At 43.9% G+C, this 8,078-nt stretch overlaps 1 pseudogene; it reads right to left on the reverse strand.

Annotated features, from left to right (window-relative positions):
- Nucleotides 1-5,782: 5,782 nt before the first annotated feature.
- LOC122301629 lies at nt 5,783-7,719 on the reverse strand (annotated as a pseudogene).
- Nucleotides 7,720-8,078: the final 359 nt, after the last annotated feature.

Below are 8,078 nucleotides of genomic sequence, written 5' to 3' on the forward strand. Positions count from 1 at the left end.
ACTTAAAGCCATAAAAGATAAACCCAGAGGACCGAGCCGATCCCAACATAGTAGAACCATTGCAACCAAACACTCAATCTATGACCATCCTAAGAGATGGTAAACCCATTGCATCCACACATAGAATACCCCTCAACTTCCTTGGAAGCCAGCCACTCGGACCATAGCTCCATACAAGTCCCTCTTCACCTTGCCGAGCAAGGTAGTCAGTCGCTTGATTCCCTTCTCTGAATTGATGAATCATCTTATAATGTAAGCCCTTTAATTCCTTGAGAAGGTCATCCCAGTAATCCCATAAATACCATAAACTACAACATTGCTTATTCAACCAATCAACCACTACCTTTGAGTCACATTCCAGGAGAACATGCGTATAGGACATAGATTTACACAATCTAACTCCTTATAGTAGTGCACGTAACTCAACCTCCTTATTGGTGCCGAAACCATATGATGCAGAAAAACCAGACTTAATATTTCCTTTGTGATCTCTTATCACTCCACCCCAACCACAATTTCCTGGGTTCCCATGACAATTACTGTCTACATTTAGCTTCCAACATCCACCAGGAGGTTTCATCCACGTAATCGTTTGCACTTTCTGTCCAGCACTACCATGGATTGGTATGTCCAGTGCATTCAACATTTGGCAATCACTTTGAGAGATCTTCAACTCAGTTGAATCATGCACCAAAGTACCTAGCCAAAACTCCTACATGATTTTCCTGGATGCCTTCCATCCAGGCTTTGCAACACCTTCGCCATAAACACATGTAATTATACTGGGCAAAAGGCCAATCAACACTCCCCGTTTGGTACCTTTCCGTCCACAATTAAACAAGGCCTCCACTCGGTTCCACCAACTGTTAGTCTACAAACAAGAAACTCCCAGTGCAACAACAGCAATACTCTATAATTTCTCTGCAATGTAACCTGTTGCCAGCACGTGGTCCATCGTTTCCTGCTTAGGTGAAGAACAACATTCACATTTGGATGCCATTTGGACTCCACGGGCCTGCTCCTTATCATCAACAACTAGGCATTTAAATCTAACTCGCTACATACAAACCGAGATCCTATTCGGCAGAAGCTTATTCCACATCCAATCCATCCATGCAACACGATCGCCCCTCACTCGAATAAATTCCCATACAGTTGTTGTTGTGAAACTACCATCTTTCTCAAGCTTCCACACCAATACATCTTGCCCAACCTGTCCAGTAGAAATCGTTCTAGTCACTACCTCTAAAACTTCTGTTCCAACTAAATTTTCCAGCATATCATAAATCCAGCTATCACTACCACACACCTTTGATTAATAGGGTTGGCATCGGGACCCTCTCCACCCTTTGAGCCAAAGGCTCATCCTCAAACCATCGGTCAAACCAAAATGATGACCACCCATTCTTTACTTTTGTTTTGGGCGCTACGCATACATCAAGAAGGAAAGAAATAATGGACTTCCAAAGTCTAGACACCAAGCCATTTTCATATGCAAAGCTCTCTGTAACTCTAAAAAATCTCGCAAACCCAGACCACCCTCTTGGATAGGCTTACTAATCTGAGACCATGCACACCACTTAGCCTTTGCTTTTCCGTTATTTTCCCCCCAAAAGAAGTAAAGAGAATGGCATTAATTTTTTTCACTACACTTTTCGAAACATCCAGTACAGCCATAAGATGAGATGACATACTAGATAGAACAAACTGAATCAAGGTTAGACACCCCCGTTGGGACAACGACATTGCTTTCCAACCTGCAACCTTTGCCCGCAATTTTCCTAGCAGCTGATCAAAATGGCAACCTTTAAGCCGACCATGCACCTACAGTACCCCCACGTAAGTTGTAGGAAATCTGCCTTGCACAAAACCAGTTAGACGTACCAACCCTCTCCTTCGAGCATTACTAATAGCATCTGAAGTAAAAATGGCAGATTTTTCTCTATTAATGTGCTACCCAAGCCACCGCTCATAACAAGCCAACGTAGACCCAAGATGACGCAAATAATACTTCTATCCATTGACGAAAATTAAAATGTCATCAGCACATAACAAATGTGACACCACCGGGGCCCCCATAGGATGATAAAACTTGCCAATGTGACCATCTTCAAATTGTTTCCACAAAAGCCTCGAAAGAATTTCTTGCATCAAAATAAATAGGTACGGTGAAAGAGGATCACCTTACCGAAAGCCTCGAGAAGGTTGGAAAAAGCCTTTATACAACCAATGCATCATCACAGAAAACCAAGGAAAAGTTACACACTTCTTTATCAAATTGCAGAATTGTCGACAAAAACCAAAGCCAATAAGAATTTTTAGCAACAATTCCCAATGAACCCTATCATAAGCCTTTGCCATGTCAATTTTCACCATAACGTTACCTCCTAAATTTTTTTTATTCATACCATGGACCATCTCTTGAGTGAGGGAGATATTCTAAAAAATACTACGACCCGGGATGAAGGCCCCTTGCTTCGAAGAAATCAGCCTCGGCAAAAACCTAGTCAACAGCGAAACTAATATCTTCGAAAAAATCTTATATGCAACTAAACATAGGCTAATAGGCCAAAATTTATCAAAACTCTTTGGGTCTTGAACCTTAGGGATGAGCACAATGTAAGATGAACCATAAAATTTTAGGAGCGAAGCACCGGTGAAGAATTCTCTCACCGCCTCCACCACATCATTTTTCACAACATGCCAACAAGAAATATAAAATGAAGACCCGAAACCATCCGGGCCGGGGCTGCTGTGATGTGGGAAAGAGAAGGCCGCTTCCTTTACCTCCTCTTCAGAAGGCATACGGCAGAGCTCAACATTATCGTCAACTGATATAGTCCGCAATACCAACAACGTTAAGTCCACATCCTCAACGGTCAGCAACTCACTGAGGAACCTCTCAAAACAATTTAGCGCCCCCAAATGAACCTTCTCAGGAGAGTCTAGCACTGTTCCATCTTCCAATTGCATTCGAGCAATAACCGCCCCCTGTCGGCGCTAAGATACCACAACATGAAAAAAGCTGGAATTATGATCTCCCTCCTTTAACCATTTTGTCTTCGTAGTCTGAGCCAGACGAGTCTCCTCTCTCTTTTCCCACTATCTAACTCCAACTTCGTAGCTATGAACTCAGCCTCCATCCCCTCCAAAAATTCTATCTAAAGTTGGAACTCCAAAACAGTAAGCTTTTCTTCAAGGTCTTGAATACGCTGCCCAACTGGCCCAAAAACATTTCTATTCCAAGACCGCAAATCCAATTTTACTCTTTTCAACTTAGCTGACAATTTAGTTAAGCCTGAACCCCATATCCCAACTTTTCTGTACCAGTGAAATAAAGGATTCATGAGAGCACCACATTTTTTGGAATCTAAACGGAGATGGACAGTACCTTGTATCAACACCCGAAACTTGTAAAATCATAGGGCTGTGATCCGAGGATTTCCTTCTGATATTTTCCAGTTCTGACCTATTAAACCAAGTCAAAAAGGCCATATTCATTAGAGCCCAATCAAGCCTTGCCCATTTCCTGGTACTCCTTCTTGACCATTACACCAAGATAGATGGCTCCCATGGTACTTAACTTCCATAAGTCCACAAGAATCAATCCAGTCATTAAACTCCTCCATTACTTGAGCTAGAAGGGGCATCCCACCCACTCGCTCACGATCAACACAGATGATATTAAAATCGCCAAGAATAAGCCATGGACTATTATTCTGTCCACAAGCTATCAAACTCTCCCATAAGCCTCTTCGGTCCACATGATTACACTTTGCATAAATGAAGGTAACCATCGTCTGCACATTATCAAGGACTACCCAACCCATAATCATTTGATTAGTAACACTAACCACCTCCATCGCATAAGGATCACCCCAGAACACCCATATTTTCCCTCCTTCCCCTTCATTACAAATATAACCATCAAAACCAAACTTACCAACTAACTGCTGCAACTTAGATGCTGCTGCAAATGGTTCAAAAAGAGCTACTAACATTCCTCTATTTTTTTGAATCAAATTCCGCAATACACAACGAGAACTGCCTAACCCCCTAATATTCCATGCAATGATCGACTCAGTGATAAATTCAATTTTGTAGTGCGGGTAGAAACCCGCTGAGAATGACGCACACCCTTATTTTTTTAGTTTATACTTGTGGCAGAAACATGCAAGTTCTTAGAGTCATGCTCTTTTTGCTTCACAAGCCCAGCAAAAGAATCTTCTTCCTCTCCTTCATTACAGGATGAATGATCATTCAGCTCCTCTATTATAGGGATCACTTCGTCAGCCACAATCGCCACTACCCCATGTGGTTCTTCAATTATAGCAGCACTATCCTCTATCGCCACTGCCCCAGATAGTTCCATCACCCATAGATCAGTCACAACCTCTCACAACCTCTACTGCATGCATGGCCACCACTGAACCAACCGTCTCCTCCAACCATATAGGCTGCAATGGTACTACTGGACTCTCCTCTCGCACAACACTATCATCCTTTGCCACCTTTTCCGCAGGCGGCACATTCGCCAACATAATGATGCTCTATCCTTGGATTAAAGGCAACTCTTCAACCTTCTCAATATCACTTGAACCCTCAGCATGTTTTATTAATAAACACTATGGCTCCTCCCTCGGCTCTTGTACAACATCCCCCCACTGCCTTGTCTCAGCTTTGTCCTCAATTATTTTCGACGGTTCAGCCTTATTGTCAGGTCTTTTCTCCTTTGTTATACAACATTCATGACTTTCTTGTTATGGAATGAATTTTTGTTTCTCCTGCCATGTTATCCTTGCACCCCTAACACCCCCTTTTCCCTCATCCCTTGCTCTATGAGAAGCCCCTTCCCCAGCTCTGCAAACCACTGACATGTGGCCCTATCTCCAACACTTAGTGCAGTAAAAGTTTGGCTTTTCATAATGCACCTCCTGCCAAAATGTTTTATTAGCCACAACAATGGGAAAGCCTTGCATCGGCTCCTTTATCAAATCAATCTCAACACATATCCTCGCACCGGTTGCTCTAGAACGATGTAGCATTGCATTGTCCACCCCTAGAAATCTGCCAAACCTGGTGGCTAAAATTTCCAAACTATCGATACAGTACATATGCATAGGAAGACCAGGTAGAAAAAGCCATTGAGGTGCCAACGATGATTCTTTATGTAGGTCAAAATCTTTTGTCCATCTGAACAGCTGAAACGTAGAACCAGCAATCAACTGCCTCTTGTGAGCCCATACATGCACAAAATCCCTCTCTGATTGCATCTTCACCTGGACATGATGATCATCCATCACACTCACCGTTGAAATCTCCAAAAGCCCCCATGACTATATGATAGCCAGATGAACATCATCGATCGTAGGCCTGATACGTACAAACTTCATCACAAGAGCACACCAGAACTCTTCTGCCACTTTTGTCATCTCTGGTTCCCTGAAGAAAAAACCAGGCTCCCCATCCACATCAACGGAATATCGCATCGATACTTTGAAAGTAGAAGGCATCGCTCCCTTTGAAACCATCTGAACATAGGACAAGGTGCCCCCATCCCCACCAGCAGCCCCCTCCTGTGTGAGAGGTGCTGCCATGGGCAAAAAAACCCTAGTTGAAATGTGAGAAATCACCCACAAGATTATTCAAGGCACCCATCGGCTAATGCTACAGCATCCCCCACCTTTTACGGCATGTTGTAATGTCAGTATCACAAGCTTGGAAAAATTATAGTGTTCCTTTCTACCGCTACATCGTGTACCTTTCTCTGCTATTATCATTGTCAGGCAGAAGCCAATATCAGGTTTCTGTCCTTCCAGCCCAACATCATTGCCCCATCCCTCTCCACTAGCGTATAGTGTTCTGAATAACACCTCAGAAGGGTCCCTATCACAGAGTTTACATAAGAACTTAATGGATATTGGCAGAACTCGGCCATTGCCAATCTAGACTTTCACTTGCCAAAGAGCTCATGGCCCTCCACCCTCTCCTTCCCCTTGCAAGCAATTATGTTCACGATATCCTTGGCTAAACATTGTTGCCCCATATGATCTTTACTATTTCTTGGAAGGTTGACATCGATAGACTCGAACATTGCCAAGTAGAAGTCTAGAGTTTCTACAAACATTGCCAAGTAGAAGTCTAAAGTTTATAGCCAAAGCCTCCCAAAGCTTGACAATAAGCATTTCTGGCATGACATCTGAAGCAAAAATTGGCACTACATGAAACTCTATTGGGATGTTAAATTTCTCAAAAATCGCTGCCAACCATCTCCCTACAGCCTCCAACCCATCATGTAAGCACCGAGACGATGGATAAGTTCTCCTGTGATAGACACAACACCTTTAGCCTTTTCCACCAATTTATCAAAATTATCCATCCTGTTCTCAAAGAGAGCTTTAGCAGATGCAATCAGCAATTACTTAAGACTAACGGGGGAGAAACTAGGCAAAGATGCTTCATCCATCACTTTGTAATGTTTCTCTACATGAACAACTTCGCCAGACTACATATGCCCAAAAACGAATGATAGTTGAGACTGAGATGCATGCACCCCCCGTGGCTCCTGGCTCCATGACCTAGCTCTTCGGTCTGGTGTCTCTGGTTTCCTAACTTCCCATGTAGTGGCTTCATCATCATCAGTCCCCTTCAAAGCCGTCTCTAATTCCAAAAAAGCGTGTCTTATGTTCTGGCAACAATTTGCATCCTGTATAAAAGAAGCTGGACTAGGATAGAGCTTTTGATCTTCTTGAAGATTGTCCAGAGAAGGATTAACTGATGATAATAGCTGCTAGTTTCTAATGAAGAGTTACAGGAAGTGCTTACTCCTGAGAGATCCTCTGTGGAACTGTGCTGCTCCTGGCTCTCAATTAAGTTTGGCCCTTCGGTTGCCCGATAACTAACCCCAACCTCTACAATGATGAAGAGTGGGATTAGCGCCAGCCTGAACCTCACTTTCCTTCCTTGCAGTGCTAATGGATATGAGCGGATCCAGTCACAAACTACTTGAACCTATCTCCTCGTGAGGGACGATAGGTAGAACTAGCCCCCTAGGCGGTCTGAACTCTCCACGAAGGAGAGCGAGTCCATCCTCTCACCTGCCTAAACTGCTTATCCTGTCCCCATCATGGTGAAGTGTGGATTGGCTCCTTAGCCATCTGAAAGATTACTTCCTCGATGGAAAAATGAGAGAGCGTGGCCTTAGGCATCTCTACCCCTCCCTTGGCGGAGTGTGGGTTAGTCCTTCAACTTCTCGACAAAACTTTGGAGCACTATCTCCCACAATGCAATGCCTTCTGTCTTCACCACTCGTCAATAAAACAGCTCAGGTTTGCAAAGTTCTAGAAGTTATTTAAACTAACCGAGTTGACTCTTGAAATTTGAGCACTAAAATCCTCCCTACCTTCCCTTCAAGGACCAACAAGCTAGTCCTGCCTCAGGGTGGCCAAGCCTGGCCTATCTCATGGCGAGGCATGGGCTTAGTCCTTCGACGACCTGACTTGAACAGGGAGAGTTCGTGCTTAATGAGTTGCTTGGCCCCTCATCACCTTTACGAGTTCACTCTGTGGAGTAGCTTCTCAACTGCCCGACAGATCACTTTCTTTGGGGGAAAAAAAGGGAAGGGCATGGCTAAAGACATCCGTACCCCTCCCTCGGTACCCTCCCTATGTAGGATATAGGTTTGGCCTCCGACCGCCTAACATAACCCCAAGGCGCCATCTCCCATGATGAAACATTGCGAGCCTAAGCTGCATGAGAATGGCTCTATTCAGGTTAGTCTAGCCTTAAGGTGAATTGCCTCATGAGGAAATATGGGATTAGTCCCTCGACAGCTCGAGGTGGCTTAAGGAGGGTTAAACCTAAATGCACTGCTCAACCTCCTTACGAGACTCATGTCATAGTCCTACAGCAAGGTTGACGAATGGGAAAGGTCAGGAATCGGCCACGTCCTTACGCAATTGACACGGCTACGCTCATGTGCACTCTGTGCAGAGGAAGGGGCAGCCTAAGGTTGCTGATGAGTGTACGAAAGTGTACTCTAAATACCATATTGTTGGATTAAAATACTAAAATATGAA

The sequence above is a fragment of the Carya illinoinensis genome, chromosome 2, assembly GCF_018687715.1.
Source record: "Carya illinoinensis cultivar Pawnee chromosome 2, C.illinoinensisPawnee_v1, whole genome shotgun sequence".
NCBI lineage: Eukaryota > Viridiplantae > Streptophyta > Magnoliopsida > Fagales > Juglandaceae > Carya > Carya illinoinensis.